General features: G+C 41.6%; 2 protein-coding genes across 3 annotated transcripts in view; one reads left to right on the forward strand and one right to left on the reverse strand.

The window, feature by feature from the left end:
* Enox1 (ecto-NOX disulfide-thiol exchanger 1) overlaps positions 1-4,957 on the reverse strand; it is a 520,874-nt gene extending 515,917 nt beyond the window's left edge. Inside the window, exon 1 of one of the 2 annotated variants that reach the window (XM_048341315.1) lies at positions 4,843-4,957. The gene's annotated coding sequence lies outside the window, so the exon portion shown is untranslated. The remainder of the gene's footprint in view (positions 1-4,842) is intronic. The other variant, XM_048341316.1, reaches the window with a different exon arrangement.
* Positions 4,958-5,020: 63 nt separating this feature from the next.
* Lacc1 (laccase domain containing 1) overlaps positions 5,021-15,554 on the forward strand; it is an 83,025-nt gene continuing 72,491 nt past the window's right edge. Inside the window, exon 1 of the mRNA XM_048341320.1 lies at positions 5,021-5,078. The gene's annotated coding sequence lies outside the window, so the exon portion shown is untranslated. The remainder of the gene's footprint in view (positions 5,079-15,554) is intronic.

Here is a 15,554-nt window from a genome sequence, read left to right on the forward strand (position 1 = left end):
TGGGAAATGTTTTGTGTTTTTGTTCTTGCTTGACTTGTTAAAATCAGTGAAATCCACTCAAAATCTGTCAAATTATTATCCTGTTTGGGAATTCTTCTAGCTAGAGCAAGTTAATAGCTGGCTTCTAACACCAGGTTAAACACACTGTCAGTCAATTTAATCCACCCCTCCCAATGAATCTGCTATAGACCATGAGCATCTTTTGTGATTAAAAATTAAAGGCTCCTCAATGATACTTAATAAAGCCATTTATTGTTCCTCTGGTCAGTCTAGTCTGCATTCTCTACTGAAGATGTTATACTAAAGTTAAATTCTTGGTAAGGATAGAGGAGAACACAGAAATGGTGGGACAAGGGTGAACAAATGTAGCAGTGTCACTCACTAGATTATGTTGAAAATGAACTATACTGCTTGTAGGGGAGAGGAGCCTAGAGGGAAAAACTGGAAGAAAATGAGGGAAGAGGGGACACTGTTCAAAAAGAAATGCACTCATTACCTAAGTAATATAACTGTAACCCCTCTGTACACCACCTTTATAACAATAATAATGTTTTAAAAAGTTAAATTCTACTTTTGTCATTAATAAACATAATAAATATAATTTAAACAGCATACAGAAGGTGGATCATGATGGTCCATGCCTGTAATCCCAGCTACTAGGGAGGTAGAGACAAAAGGATTAGATCTGTCTATGCACACAATAAATAAATAAATAAATAAATAAATAAATAAATAAATAAATGAAATGAAAGATCCTATCTGAAAAATAAGTAGGGCAAAAAGACTAACGGCATAGCTCAAGTAGTTGAGCATCTGCCTAGAAAGCACCAGGCTCTGAGTTCAAACTCTAGTACTGTTCAAAATCAATCAATAAATACAACAGAATAAAGAATCCAAAAATGTATCAGAAATGCTGAAATCATGCATATGTTATTGGAGTTTGCCAGCTAATAATCCCTTCCTCCTCATTTTAGAGTCAAAAAACAATCTACACTACAACCTCTCTTAGAGGCAGATGAATCATTCTGTACTAACGTATCTCAATCACGTGGCCCCTCTGGTGAGATGGCATAGATAAAGTCATCTCATGCATAAGATGGAGGGCAGAGTTTGTCTTTCCCACAGTAAAGAGGTCCAGTCATGGCACCAACAAGATGTCTTGTGTTGCAGGATAGGAGACTGGAATGAATGGTTGATTAACTATAATATTTGAGCTCTAGCAGGTAGGCAAACTGACCAACACAGTTTTCTATCTTATCACTGAAAAAAATAACACACAGTAAGGCATTATTAAAGATTATCCAAATCCATAAACAATTACCAGTGCAAGGGATTGAGCTTTAAAGTTTTGGGGAAAAAAAAAAGAAAAAAATAAGTCATCAGGACATTAGGAGACTAAAAGCAGAATATACTGCATACAATGCATCTCTTAGGACCACAGCCTAAGTGTGCCTACATTGATATGTTTTACTTGCAAATATTTACTGTACTTTCTAAGTATCTGTATGGTAATCTTGATTATAATTGTTATGTAAATTTAGAACAAAGAAAGAGTCATTTTGGGGAGAAGCTGGGGTAGTCCCGTGTTCCCCAGGAGAAGGCATCCTGACTGCTTCTATCTCCAGACAGAGTCACCTCACCTCACAGTGCCTCAGTGTCCCTTAAAATGAAGGTAGGGTGAGCCTTGAGCCTCCACTCTATCTCTCTTTTAGCAGTAAAATTCTGCCATCCAATTTAGGTATCAAAGATAGCTCAAGTTTTCATAAAATCCTAAGAGCACCTGACAGTGGCAGCAGACAGACTCACAATGTCTAATCAGCATGAAGGAAAGAATGAGAGCGCTTTCAACAATCCTCCCATTTGGCATGTTACAGTTTATACTAGGCACAGGAGGGCAATTGAAATTAGATGCTTCATATCATCCACAAGAACAACATAATTCTTATTACAGTAAAAAAATTAATATTCTTTTTTAAACATCCAAAAGAAAGAAAGAAATAGCTTCACCTCACTGAAATCAAACTTAGTAGGCGAGTCTCACTTGGAGGGTTGCAGTGCCTGAGTTACATACAGTGAGAGTATCAGGATATGAAGCAGCTGTCACTGCTTTGTTTTTCATTCACAGTAGGTGGTTGCCAGGCAACAAAATACTATTGTCTGTTTCCATGATCTATTGGCCAATTCGATGGGTAATAATGCTTTCTACAGTTTAAAACAGGGCCACCTTTTGGACAAAAAGAAATGAGCAAAATTCCTAAGGAAGACAATAACATACATATGTGTGCTTTAAATGGATCCTAAATTTACACCTATAAATATATAAGTGTATGCACATGATATAAATACAGTTTGCACACACATCTGTGTCTGTGCTAATATATGTGTGTGTGTGTGTATATATATATATATATAATCTTCCTATCTAAAAATCTATCTGAATTTTGTAGGCCCACAACCAGATTCAAAATCCCTGAGCACAAATCAAGGCATGCAATACATAAATGACAACAAAGGAAGACTTATTTTCTTAAAAACAGCAATGATTTTCAATTTGTGAAATGTATCAAAGCTTATTCCTGAATAGGAATGTCCTCCAGATAGGAACGCAATTCTGTCTACTTAGGTAATAACTCATTGAAAGTCTTTACCATCTACTTTGGAATAATCTAACATATTAGCTATGTTGTTCTACTTAATATCCTGTGCTATCAACATGTACAAAGATAATTCAAATAGCATGGCTGTTCACATCTAACACTCTTAAAATTTATGGATCTTAAAAATAATTGAATTGTTCTCCCTGGAATAATGCCATGTGACTCGCACTTTGTTGTGTTATGAATCCCCAGGAGTAACAGTCATGTTATGTTATTCTTGAATATTTCACTAGCTCACAAATAAAACAACACATGATGTACTCAATATAAAGTTGTCAACATCAACTTGCATGGGTGGATGTTTGTTTTGCATTGACAAGACTTCTAAAGATAAGAGTTACAATAATCTCTGATGCACAGACACAACATCAAAACTGCCTCAAGAAATTAAAGCTTGAAAATGATAGAAGCAATCATCACTCTTGGAGATGAGAAGAAATCAGTTTCATTTATATGTATTTGTGTAAAGGCCCTACATAATACCAAAAGTCTTTGGACTTTACACAACGCTCATCTATCTTCTCTCCGAGTATTTCAAATGCACTTTAACTATTTAATGCATTCCTCTAAAGGAACCTTTCATTTGGCAGAATTACCATTTGCAAATACATCTATTAAAAGAAATTGTAATGATCAATATCCATTGCCTGGATAGATATTACTGTAAAGACTCCTATCGAACATGCAAAGCTTGCAAAACCAAAGCAAAAGTATATTAATAACGAACTCCTAGTAGAAATCACCAATCTTCCCGTCAGAGCTGTCTTTCGCCGAACTCACCCACCTCTCTGAAGCACCCACCCAGGATTCTCTTTTACACTACCCTATAAATGACCCATGTCCTTCTTAGCTTCTTAAGCTTTCATCTGCCTCTCCTCCAAAGCCCGATTTATTCTCCTCTCTCCCCACCCTCTCCAGATCCATTAGCCCCCTTCATTACTTCCTCCTAGCTACCAGACTCAGATCTGCAGCCCAGTTTGCCAGCAACCTGTCCACGTGCACTTGTTTCCGGCATTCTCCTAGGTCAGCTTTGAAAAATCACAACCACTGAACAAAACAATTTTCATAAAACTAGGGTTATAACCTATGTTTTCGGAAAAAAAATGTTGTGACAGTGACAGACTGAGGAAGACAAAGTAAAGGAGAAAAACAGAAGTGAGTTTGAGGAAGGGGCGAGCAAGTGGTAATACACAGTAAGACATGGGCATCCCACACAGCTGGCCTTCCCCACCTGTGGACCCCACTTCCCCCCATGTGCTCGCAGCGGGATGACAACCACAACACTCCGGAACCACCCCCCTCCAAGAAGGAGGCGGGGTTATGCCTTCAGCCAATCAGTACCCGTGATCCCCGGGCGTGCAACCTATGGGGTGGCCGTGGCCATGCAGGAGGAGGACGTGGGGTGGTCCGGGAGGGGCCGCGTCCGTGGGAGGCGCGCACGTGTCCAAAGAGGCTAGGAACCCGCGGGCGTCCAGCTGTCAAGGCGCGGGCTCTGCGCCCGGGCACTTGCCAGGTCCAGCTGTCCGGGGCCTCCTTTGCCTCGAGCTGGGCCAGGCGAGGGCAGGCTCCCCACCTAGGAAGACCCGTCCTGGGCGTCCAGTTCCCCGAGAGAGGGGACGGTCACAAATAACAACAACCGTACCTAGCACCAGGCAGGCTCGGAGCAAAGTTTCCGGCCCGCACCCTAGCGGAGTCCGTCCAGGCAGGAAGAAGAGGGGGTGCAGGACGGGAGGGTGACAATAAGCAAAGAAGGGGGCAGCGGGCGGGCTGCGTGATCCCGACGGCCTCCCGGGGGCGGTGTCGGGGGCGGCCAGCGGCGGGGTGCGCTGTCCAAGGTGCATAGAAGGTGCTTGGCGCGTTCACCGGCGCCCAGCCCGGAGCCCACACGAGCGGGCGGGCTGGCGGGAGAACAGCTGTGTCTGGGGCACCGCGCACCCCCGGACTCGTAAAAGTGAGGGAGCTTGAGCTGGGGCACGGCGGGGAAGGACGCGTGTGGGAGCGGGGAGGGCTCCCACTCTTTCACGCCCCGCTTCCCCACCAGCCTCACCTCTAGTTCTACTCCCCTCCCCCCCTCGCCCACTCCCCGCCAGGCTGAGTCCCGGTGCGGTGGCCGGGGGCGGGACTGGGGCGCCCCGATTCCGAGCTCGGACGCCCCAGGGATGCTGCGGGCCGCGTTGCTGCTCACCTGGGGCCGCGGTTCCGAGAACCCAGGCAGCCCGCGGCGCGGAGTCGGGCACCGGGCGCGGCGCGGCTCCTCCTAGCTTCGGCGTCCTCCTCCTTCTCCGGGCTCCACTCGGACTCCTGTCCCGGGGAGCCGAGCTGCCAGACGGGGCCGGGCTGCAGCCGCCTTTTCCTCCGTCTCCGGCGCCGTCGCTGCCGCTGCCGCAGACAGAGGACGCCCCGCGGCGGATGGAAGCCTGTGTGAGTATCGGCGCCGGGGAGAATGGGATCTGCTTAGGGGCGCTGGAGACTCCGCGGCTTGGGGCGCGCGGGCGTGCGCACGCGCGCCGGCGAGTGTGAATGTGTGTGTGTGTGCGCGCGCGCGCGCCCACGGGGTGGGGGAGTCGTGAGGGGAGGGGGAGAGAGAGAGAGAGAAAGAGAGAGAGGGAGGCTGATTGAAGCTAGTAGGGACCGAGGTAAAATTCTTCGTCCCCGGATATCCGTAAAACCGCGGAAGGAGCAACGGACGCCCGTCCTAGTCTGGAGGAGCTGCCCGCCCGCCGGGAGACCCGAGAAGAGGAGGAAGGCAGCGCGGCCAGCTTGGAGTGCGGCTCCGAGCCCCGGGGAGGCAACGCGGGGCACGCAGCCACTGATGCGGCAGAAGTGGCGCTTGCAGCCCACGATCGCGCTACCCGCTCCGGGGAGGGACAGAGGCCACTCGTTCCTGCCACTACCGCCGTCTGGACTACTCCACTGGGGCGCGGAGGGACTGAGATCGGGAACCTCGCGGTTGCCATGGCGACCTCGGAGGCGCCAGGCGGGCTGACAGGCCGAGCTGGGGACTCGGGCGCACGTGGCAGCCTCCTGGCAGGAGTCGGCTTGTGCCAGGACTGCCGGCCTGGGGTTGCACCACAGAATCCGTCCAGCTCAGCCTACAGAGTCTAGTCTGAGCGCAGGATTTGGGATTGCCATCACGCTGGGTGAAATGTTTCCTTTTTGTCCTGTGTTAGGAGCTACTTTTCCCTCAAAGTTACCCACTTCCCCGAATGAAAGCGCCTGCCTCTGGTGGGATTCTGCCACCTGTGCAGACACGAACATTGAGTGCCTCTTTCAGGTCGGCTGGTCTAACATCCCCCTCCCCTACTCCTGGACTCATCATCCAAGCCACACTGTAGGATCCTAGAAATAAATTTATAAATCGCATTTACATACCTTCCTTCCTAAAGAATGCATCCTGCATCATCGTGCTAGGGGTATACTTTTCCACGGTTATTGCAAATTCTCATGACGATTTTATTCACCCAAGAATATCTTCTCGTGTCCTAAGATCTGGATAATACATGAAAAGCTCTCTGACAAGAATCCTCCGATGGGGTGTTTTTGCATACTTTTTCCTGCCTTCCAGTCCTTAGCACAGTACCAGGTATAGTGAGTGTTCTCTATAAATGTTGAATGAATGACATTGTTTTCTAGCTTCACATATCCCCCCAAGACAAAGACTTGGATGCTGGAGAAAATCATTGCCATCCCACTAGGATTGCTAGATTTTTAAACTTAAGTCTTTTTCTGTGTGACTCTTTTGTCTTCTGGCTGCCAGAGGCACCACCTACCCTCCCTACCTACAAAGAAAAAAAAAAGTGTATACTGACCCATTGTGCACAGGATACACACAAAGAGCACTCCAGTATGGTATAGCTGGGTGGTCAAAAGTCAGCTTCATTTTTGAGTAGGAGCGGGAGAGGAGGGCAATTTAATGTCTCAAAACATGAAACGTGTCTTTCATCAGCAATTTACACCGTCTTTTCTAGAACGCAGGACAGGAAACAAGTTTTGTGACAAATGCATGCTTCTAATTGCTGGCCAGGTAAACTATTTCTCTTAAGAGCTGTATTTCATGGACAATGGCTAGTTAGTACATGCAGAACTCGGTCCAGGCTGCTAATTCTGCTGAAGCACCAAGCACACGTCCTTAGCCAGGCTATTTCTACAAGCATCTTCTTAGAAGCAGATGTCTTCAATTTCACATTCCATGCTAAATTTCAATTCCTTTGAACTTCAGGCTCTTCTATGAGCTGCTTCTCTCTCTCTCTCTCTCTCTCTCTCTCTCTCTCTCTCTCTCTCTCTCTCTCTCTCTCTCTCTCTCTCTCTCTCTCTCTGCCTCTACTAGGGACACCACAGCTGTGAAATGTCACTGAAATAAGTGAAAATTAAAATGGATTTATTTGGGTGCTGCCAAATAAATCTATTTTGTTTTCTCTACTAGGGGTCCCTTTTATAACTTTTCCACTGTCACTCAATTTACAATCTTCTAGAAGGCATTTGTTGGATATGTTGGATATTGGAATTCTTATGCTTTTTCCCCCTGTGTTGAAAGCTTAGATGTTGAATTTGTTTTCTTACTTGAAAGAAAATTTTATAACTTTTTGAGGAAGCAGAAAACAGATACCCCAAAATGGACCCTGGACAGCCAAATTATAAAATAGAAATGTGTCAAAATCTTACAAGGCAATTTTAAGTTTTCTTTCCCTCAGGAAGTTGCTTTAAGAGTTTCAACAATTTCTCAACTACTCATCTTCCCTGTTAGATAGGAAGAATGCGAGCAGAAAGGCTGAAGTACCTGCAACGACCCCACAGACAGCAATCTTGTCTTTCTAAAAGCTGATATTGGGCTGGGAATGTAGATTAGCAGTAGAGTGTTTGCCTAGCAGGCATGAAGCCCTGGGTTCCAGAAACAGAAAAGGCCTGAAGTGGCACTGTGGCTCAAGGGGTAGTGTTGGCCTGAGCAAAAAGAAGCCAGGGACAGTGTTCAGGCCCTGAGTCCAAGCCCCAGGACTGGCAAAAATAAATAAATAAATAAAAATAAATAAAAACGTATTTATGAGATGCCATAATTTAAAGTAAGAATGTAAATATACTGAATTTTAATGTACATTAATTTAGAGGATAAATTATGGAAACGTAGAAAATAAATAATGCAATAACAACACAAGATATTTAGCATTTCTGGACCAATTGAAGATTGGAGTTTGGAGGAGCAACAAGAAGTAAAATGTTATCAGCCCCTAGATTCTTATGCTACTTAAATACTAGATAACAACATGTATAACTGAAAGATTCAGCTTTATACATAACAATCAGTTGGACTGAGATTCAACAACATATTTTTTAAAGTCCTATTTTTTTGTCTTAAAAAGAGAAACATTTACCAGGCAGCAGTGGCTCATTCCTGTAATACTAGCTACTCAGGAGGCTGAGATTTGAGGATGGAGGGGGTTCAAAGGCTGCCCAGGCAGACAAATGCTTGAGAGACTCTTACATCCAAATAAGCAGCAAAAGGCCAGAGTAGAAATTTAGTTCAGATAGTAGAACATAAAACATAAGCAAAAAAGCCAAGCAAGAGTGCAAAGCATGAGGCCCTGAGTTCAAACACCAGTACTAGCACACACACACACACAGACACACACACACACACACACACACACAAAGGAAGGAAGAAAAGAAAAACATCCTTGATATAGCTACTTTTTTTTTCAGTTTGCAATACTACAATAAACTAGTCAAACATTAACTTCTTGAAAAACCTTGGGTTATGAAGGGGTAGAGTATGATAGAAACACTTTAAGCTAATTTGCTCAGGTCTGGCCAACCTTCTTTAGCATCTAAATATAAAAACAACAGTTTCACTTCTGAATACTGGTAAATTTAGGCATGGAGGTGTACTATGAATTCCAAAGTCAACTCCTCATGCTGGAAGTAGACTGCCCCAAATTCTTTTAAGTGAGAAGGCAGAACCGTTACCTGAAATGCTGCTGTGGATTTTAGTGGTCGTGAGCTCGCATAAAGATATAGGTAATCACTCCCAAAATTAGTTCCCAGATCACTTTGTCCATTAGAGTTTTAAATGATAACACTAACTTGACCCACACCCTAAAAAAACAAAAACTCAGTTATATCTCATTACAAGCAAAAACAGATATGTTTTCTTTGGTAGTCTTCACTGCTGACAATTAGGGTACTATATTAGAAAGTAGCCAGGCTGGGAATATGGCCTAGTGGCAAAGAGTGCTTGCCTCCTATACATAAAGCCCTGGGTTCAATTCCCCAGCATCACATATACAGAAAATGGCCAGAACTGGCTCTGTGGCTCAAGTGGCAGAGTACTAGCCTTGAGCAAAAAGAAGCCAGGGACAGTGCTCAGGCCTTGAGTCCAAGGCCCAGGGCTGGCAAAAAAAAACAACAGATAGAAAGTAGCCACTAGTTTATAGTATTAGGGATTTCCTTCAGGCAGACCCCCCCCCAAAAAAAAAAAAGCTAGGAGTTTTCTTTCCAGAAGAATGAACAGATGAATTTTTAAAAATATATTTAGCTGGAAATTGGTCGCTCACACCTGTAATCCTAGCTATCAGGAGGGAGATCTGAGGATCAAGGTTCAAACCCAGCAGGAAAGTCCATGAGACTCTTATCTCCAAATAACCAGCAACATGCTAGAAGCAGAGGTGTAGCTCAAAAGGTAGAGTCCTAGCCTTGAGCAAAAAGCTCAGGGAAGGTTCCTAGGCCCTGAGTTCAAGCCCCAGGTCCAGCACAAATTATAAGATCAGATAGATAGATAGATAGATAGATAGATAGATAGATAGATAGATGTGTGTGTGTGAGAGAAAGAGAGAGAGAGAGAAATTTCAGGGTTAAGGGAACATCAGCTAGAACTCATAATAAGATTGGGGACTTTTCTCCCAGGGATAGCTTCGAGCCATGATCCTCAAATCTCAGTCTCCAGTGTGGCTAAGATTACACACTTAAGCCACCAGCTCCTGGCTCTTCTTGGATAATGTTATCATAACACTTAATAAAGTCCTTTAATACATTGGTATTTTATGGCTAAAGGAAAACAAAATTGGTGAATTTGCTAAATCTTCCTATTTTTAACCTAATGATTGATTTGATTGTGAACAGGAAGAATATGTATAAACAAATCAAACAAGTGTTTATCAAGAACCTACTTAATCACAGTTCAGCTCTTCACCCTATGACCAATAAAGTATAAATTGTGGCCAATCCGACTTTAAGGTGCTATAGATTAGCTGTTGTTATGAACAAAAGAGGTGAACATACATAAGATTAATACTTGACCAGGTGAAACAAATTTCAATCTAAATGACCAGTAGGTTTAATGAAGCAATTTGTTAAATAAGTAATCCACTGGAGTAAGAATTATCGGTAGCCGATATATATGCTTATTTTCACATTCACAATCCCTCCAAGTAATAGTGGAAGTTATCATATATCATGGAAAAAATTTCTCTATTGCTATAGACTGAACAAGGAAGAAAGCCAGGTGCTTGTGGCTCATGCTTATAATCCTAGCTACTCAGGAAGCTGGGATTTGAGGATCATAGTTCAAAGCCAGCCTGAACAGGAAAGTCCACAGGACTCTTATCTCCCTCCAATTAACCACCAGAAAACTGGAAGTGGAGCTGTGGCTTAAAGTGATAGACCATTAGCCTTGAGCAAAAAGAGCTCAGGGACAATGCCTAGCCCTGCCTGCTGTCTCTTTTTGGATAATTTGTGTGTGCATGTGTTAGTTGTGGGGCTTGAACTCAGACAGGGCCTGGGCACTGTCCTTGAGCTCTTTTGCTCTAGGCTAGTCTTCTACCTCTTTGAGCCACAGCTCCACTTCCAGTTTTTAAGTGGTTAATTGGCAATGAATCTCTTGGGGACTTTTCTGCCTGGGCTGGCTTCAAACTGTGATCCTCAGATCTCATCTCAGCCTCCTGAGCAGCTAGGATTACAGGTGTACACCACCAGTGCCTGGCTCTTCTTGGATAATTTTAACATAACAATTTATTGTTCTTCTTAACACTTCTTCATTTCTGCCTTCCAAGTTTCTTTTCATTTATTAACACAAATATTTTTGATTAATATAACTTTTAAAATGTGACTCATTTACTCAATCCATGATAAAATTATGAAGGACTGACAAAGTAATAAACCACAGGGGAAAAGGGAAAATGTTCAGTGGTTAAATGCAGTATTACATGGACTCTCTTGCCACTTTTGAGGTGGCATTGATGTAAAGCCAGTAACCTAATTAGAGCCAGTGAAAACCCAACCATCCATGTATTGAGCACTTTATATAACCTGTCTTCCTATGGGTCCCAGAGGCTTTATGTGGGGAAACAAGAACTGTCAGTTATTTTCTCTTTTTTAAACTTTTCTAGAGTGGTCTCAGTGTAGCATGAAATAGCACAAGATGCTACGTCCTAAGATCCAAGTTCAAATCCCAGCCCAGCCAATGGCTTGCCAAGTGACCTTGGGAACCTCACTTATTGAGATTCAGTTGCTACACTTGTGAAGGGTGGATAATAGCATCTGCCTCATTGATCTGTTAAGAAAATTACACCAAGTGACCTGACAAAGAACCCCTAGCATTGAAGTATCTTGGCTCTAAGTCAAAAGTGTGGCAGATAATTGGAGCAAAGACATGAATGGGAAGCCCCCATAGAAATTGTGGAAACCTTTGTTAGATTGTAATGTTGAGCTGGGTAGATGAATCCTAGGAATCCTTTCCAAAGGTATTTTAAGAAAACCACAAGTAACCAAAAGTTGGCAGAAACGGACATATGCAGGAAATTGCGGGTTCCATAATTCTAGAGGTGCTACAATTCTATAAATTCTGCTGCTGTTGCAAAGCTCAAGCTTTTGTGTTCATTTGTTTTTAATTAGTCTGTTTTTCTTTGTCACAAAGATTCTGCTTCCTCAACGATGTTTTTGTCCTACTAATTTGTCTATGCAAACATTCATTTTACAGATCAATACTAATATTGAAAAATCCTTTCTTTCAACAAAAGTAGTTTGCTCTTCCCTACCCCCTCAACACCACATAATTGTAAAAGCAGTACTTGTGCTCACTGGCAAATAAAATAGGCAATGCAATAAAAGCCTACAAAATCAGAAACAAACAAACATCATACTACTACCTCTCATGGACCAGCCACAGTTCCTATTTTGATATATAGTTTGCCAGACATTTTTTCATATATATTTATGTTCTTAAATGTCATTTAAGTCAAACTGCAGCCCTTTGAATTCTATCATTTTAGCTAAACCATTTTAAACACTTTCACAAAGGTTAACTTTTTTTTTCATTCACACTCCTTTTAAAGAAGAGCTCCTTACTCAACAAGTGACTTGAAACAGGATTTTAACTGGTCATCCTTGAAATCTCCCTGTTTAGTTCTCTACTTTAACTAATTCTAACAATGAGTTCTTTTTTAATTGGCCCTTTAAAAGTTTAATTTCACCTTGTAATGACGCATTCTGGAGTCACAAGCCCTGCTCCTTGGCCTCTGGCATTCTGTGGATGTTTTGCATTACTTAACCTCCACCCCCAAAAAGGAGGCCTAGCTCTAACCTTGGCTTGGGTACTGCATCCTCCCATGGAACAGAAAAGTCTTCATTTCAATAAGTAACCAGCTTTTTCCCTGGAGTGGCCATCTACTACTACTTCAGCAGAATGTTGCCCCCTGGGTGGGTAAATTATTTCAATTAATGTTTTATTTCAAATGCTGCAGGCAAAAGTCTTCAAAGGTTATTTTATTTTTCTTTTAAGAGCGTAAAAACAATCCTTAGCAATGAATGACAATGACAGCAAAAATTCCTACTTTTGTGGTTGTGTTCAGTATTTTACTCCAGATATGTGTCGTTATTAATGAAAAATAAACAAGCAGTATAATCTTGCCAAGGTGGTAATTGTATAGAGGATAACAGGCCCCCAAGTAAAACAATCTCAGCAGTCCATCCTAATCTGAATAATCAAATTAGAGTCCCAGACTTATAGCGTTTACCCTCTTATTTCCACCATATTGATCATTGAGGTTACTTGTCTGTTTGGTTCTCTATTCCTTGTTTTGTTTTTTGCCAGTCCTCAGGCTTGAACTCAGGGCCTGAGCACTGTCCCTGGCTTATTTTTGCTCAAGGCTAGCACTCTGCCACTTGAGCCACAGTGCCACTTCCGGCTTTGTGTATATATGTGGTGCTGAGGAATTGAACCCAGGGCTTCATGTATATGAGGCGAGCACTTTACCACTGGGCCATATTCCCAGCCTCTGGTTCTCTATTTCTTAAAAGATGTTGGCTTTCTTTTCTTGTCTCTAACTCAAACTGATGGTAGCTGCTTTTCTGCTTAAAAGGAAACTCCATTGCATAGATTTCAGGACATGTATTTTTCATTACAAATCCTTTTTTTTTTTACTTATCTCTCATGTCTAAGTGCATTCCACATAACTAAAGTAATATTCAAACTTAGTTATTAGGACACATGAACATCTGGAAAATTATAGCCAAGGAAAAATTATATACATCTCCCCTTCCTCCTCCCGTTCTATTCCCCACCTGCTATCCTACATTGCACATCAGTTTCCTGTGATGTCAGTGAGTATGAATCCATCCCTCGGGGCTTAAACACTCCTCTGTTTACTAAACTATAAAAATGGATACAAAGCCCAGCCCATGAAATTCTTCTTTTAAAAGACTGTGTCTTATATAACCCAACCCAAAACAATCAGTGAGTTTTATGCAATAAAAGACACAATTTTTAAAATAAATCATTTTGAGTTCTTTTTTATATTTAAGGCATTTCAAGAGTCATGTCTCTGTGTGCAGAGATTTATATTTCTTAATCTGTGCATGAGAGATTTGATCACACTATGAAGAACAGTTTCCTAATAATGGAAGTAAATGCTTCCAAATGTGTTAGTAAGAATAATAGAATTTTCTTCGCTGAATCTCTGCATAAATGGGTCTAAAACCAGTATTTATGTACAGCACTTCCTAAAGCTAGGCATTGATGATCAATCAAGAACTCTTCTAGTCAGTTGATTTCTCTGATGTTATAGAATAGAAACTCTAGCCTGTGATGTGATTCTGACACACTTTGGTACTTTTATTCCATGACAACTGCAGAAGAAAAAATGAAATGGAAATTAGCCTTTAGCAGCTGCTTTAGTGAGACAATCTACATTTTAGATTTCAGAGTGGAGACACTATTCCAAGAGAGGAGAAATAGGCTTTTATTCTGACTGTAATGAAATACATTGTGTTCATTAAAGACATTATTCTTATTATAGTGAGAGAAGAAATATTAAAACAAATAAAACCTGGAAAATGCTAGATTATACTACCCAAGGGTTTTATCAGAACTATTATTGATTTCACCCTAATTTTGGCAAAGTAATCTAAGAATAGAAGAGTTTTAGAATTCAAGGAAAGCATTACAGTTTGGCTAAAAACAATACTTAATTATTTGGGCATGTTTTATTCATCTGTCTCACCATTAATACAGTTAAATAAAATCTTATTTGGGGCATTGAAATGTCAATTATTACTTTAACTTATTTTTCCCTAAAGCCATTTCCACCTTCCATTCAGTTTCTATCTGATTACCTATATTTAAATGAAAATAAATTAACTACCTAGAAGCCAGAAGATGGGGGCTCATGCCTGTAGTTTTAGCTTCTTAGGAGGCTGACATCTTAGGATAGAGGTTCAAAGACTGCCTAAGCAGGAATATCTGTGAGACTCTTATCTCCAGTTAATCACCAAAAAGCTTGAAGTAGAGCTATAGCTCAAGTAGTAGAGTGCTAGCCTTGAGCACAAAAGCTCAGGTATAATACTCAAGCTCTGAATTCAAGCCCCCAGACCAGCACACACACACACACACACACACACACACACACACACACACACACACACACACACACACCTGGAAATTATCAATAATCAAACTGGTTTTGAGCATCTAACAATACCATGAAAAAAATATGTACTAGCTCAGCTTTCTTTGTTCCAGGCTAGTGTTCTACTTCTTAAGCCACAGTTACAATTTCAATTTTTGCTTGTTAATCAATAGTAAGGGTCCCTCAAATTTTCTTACCCAGGCTGGCTTTGAATTTAATCCTCAGACCTCAGCCTCTTGAGAATCTAGGGCTGCAGATGTGAGCCATCAGAAGTAGGTTTCAATTTGCTTTTAAACTTATTTTCCAGTTTTTTTTTCCCTTAGCCCAGTCTGATAGTATTTTGTTTTAGATTGTGAATTTATTTTTATGAAGATGCAAAATACTCAAATATTATAGTCAATAAAACCTGGGCTTAAGCCATGATTCTTTCACTTATGGTCTTTGAATAAATAACTTTTCCAAATCCTGTCCCAATTCCTTTGGCTCTAAATTAGAGATAATGATGATGTCTATCTCAAAAAGTCATTGTTAGAATAAAATTAAGTTATTTTTATACATTTTGTAAGATCTAAGGCATTGCATATATGCTAATATATTTGAGGATATCAATTTAGCAATTAGTATTCTTAAGTAATTCCAAGGTTAACTAATAGTACACAGTCAACCATGAGCTGAACTACTTAGTTTATACAGGAAAATAGAATTTGCTTGTAAACTGAGTTACTATTCAGTTGTACCGAGTTGCTTCCATCAGTTTCCCCAGCTAAGACTCCTTAAAATACAAAGTGAGTACTAAGTAGTCATCACATTTGTAGGAGTGATCCAACCCGTGTCTCATTTACTCCCCCTCTTCTCACTTATTCCCCTTTCTACTCAATCTCATTTCTTCTCATTCTTCATGTATTTGTTTCCAATTCTTGTTCTATCTATATCATGCTAATTCTTATTTCACCACAATAAGCAAATATCCTAAAGATTGTGAAAAATGCACATAGCACTTGCTAGG

This window comes from Perognathus longimembris, chromosome 3 (assembly GCF_023159225.1).
Source record: "Perognathus longimembris pacificus isolate PPM17 chromosome 3, ASM2315922v1, whole genome shotgun sequence".
Classification (NCBI taxonomy): domain Eukaryota; kingdom Metazoa; phylum Chordata; class Mammalia; order Rodentia; family Heteromyidae; genus Perognathus; species Perognathus longimembris.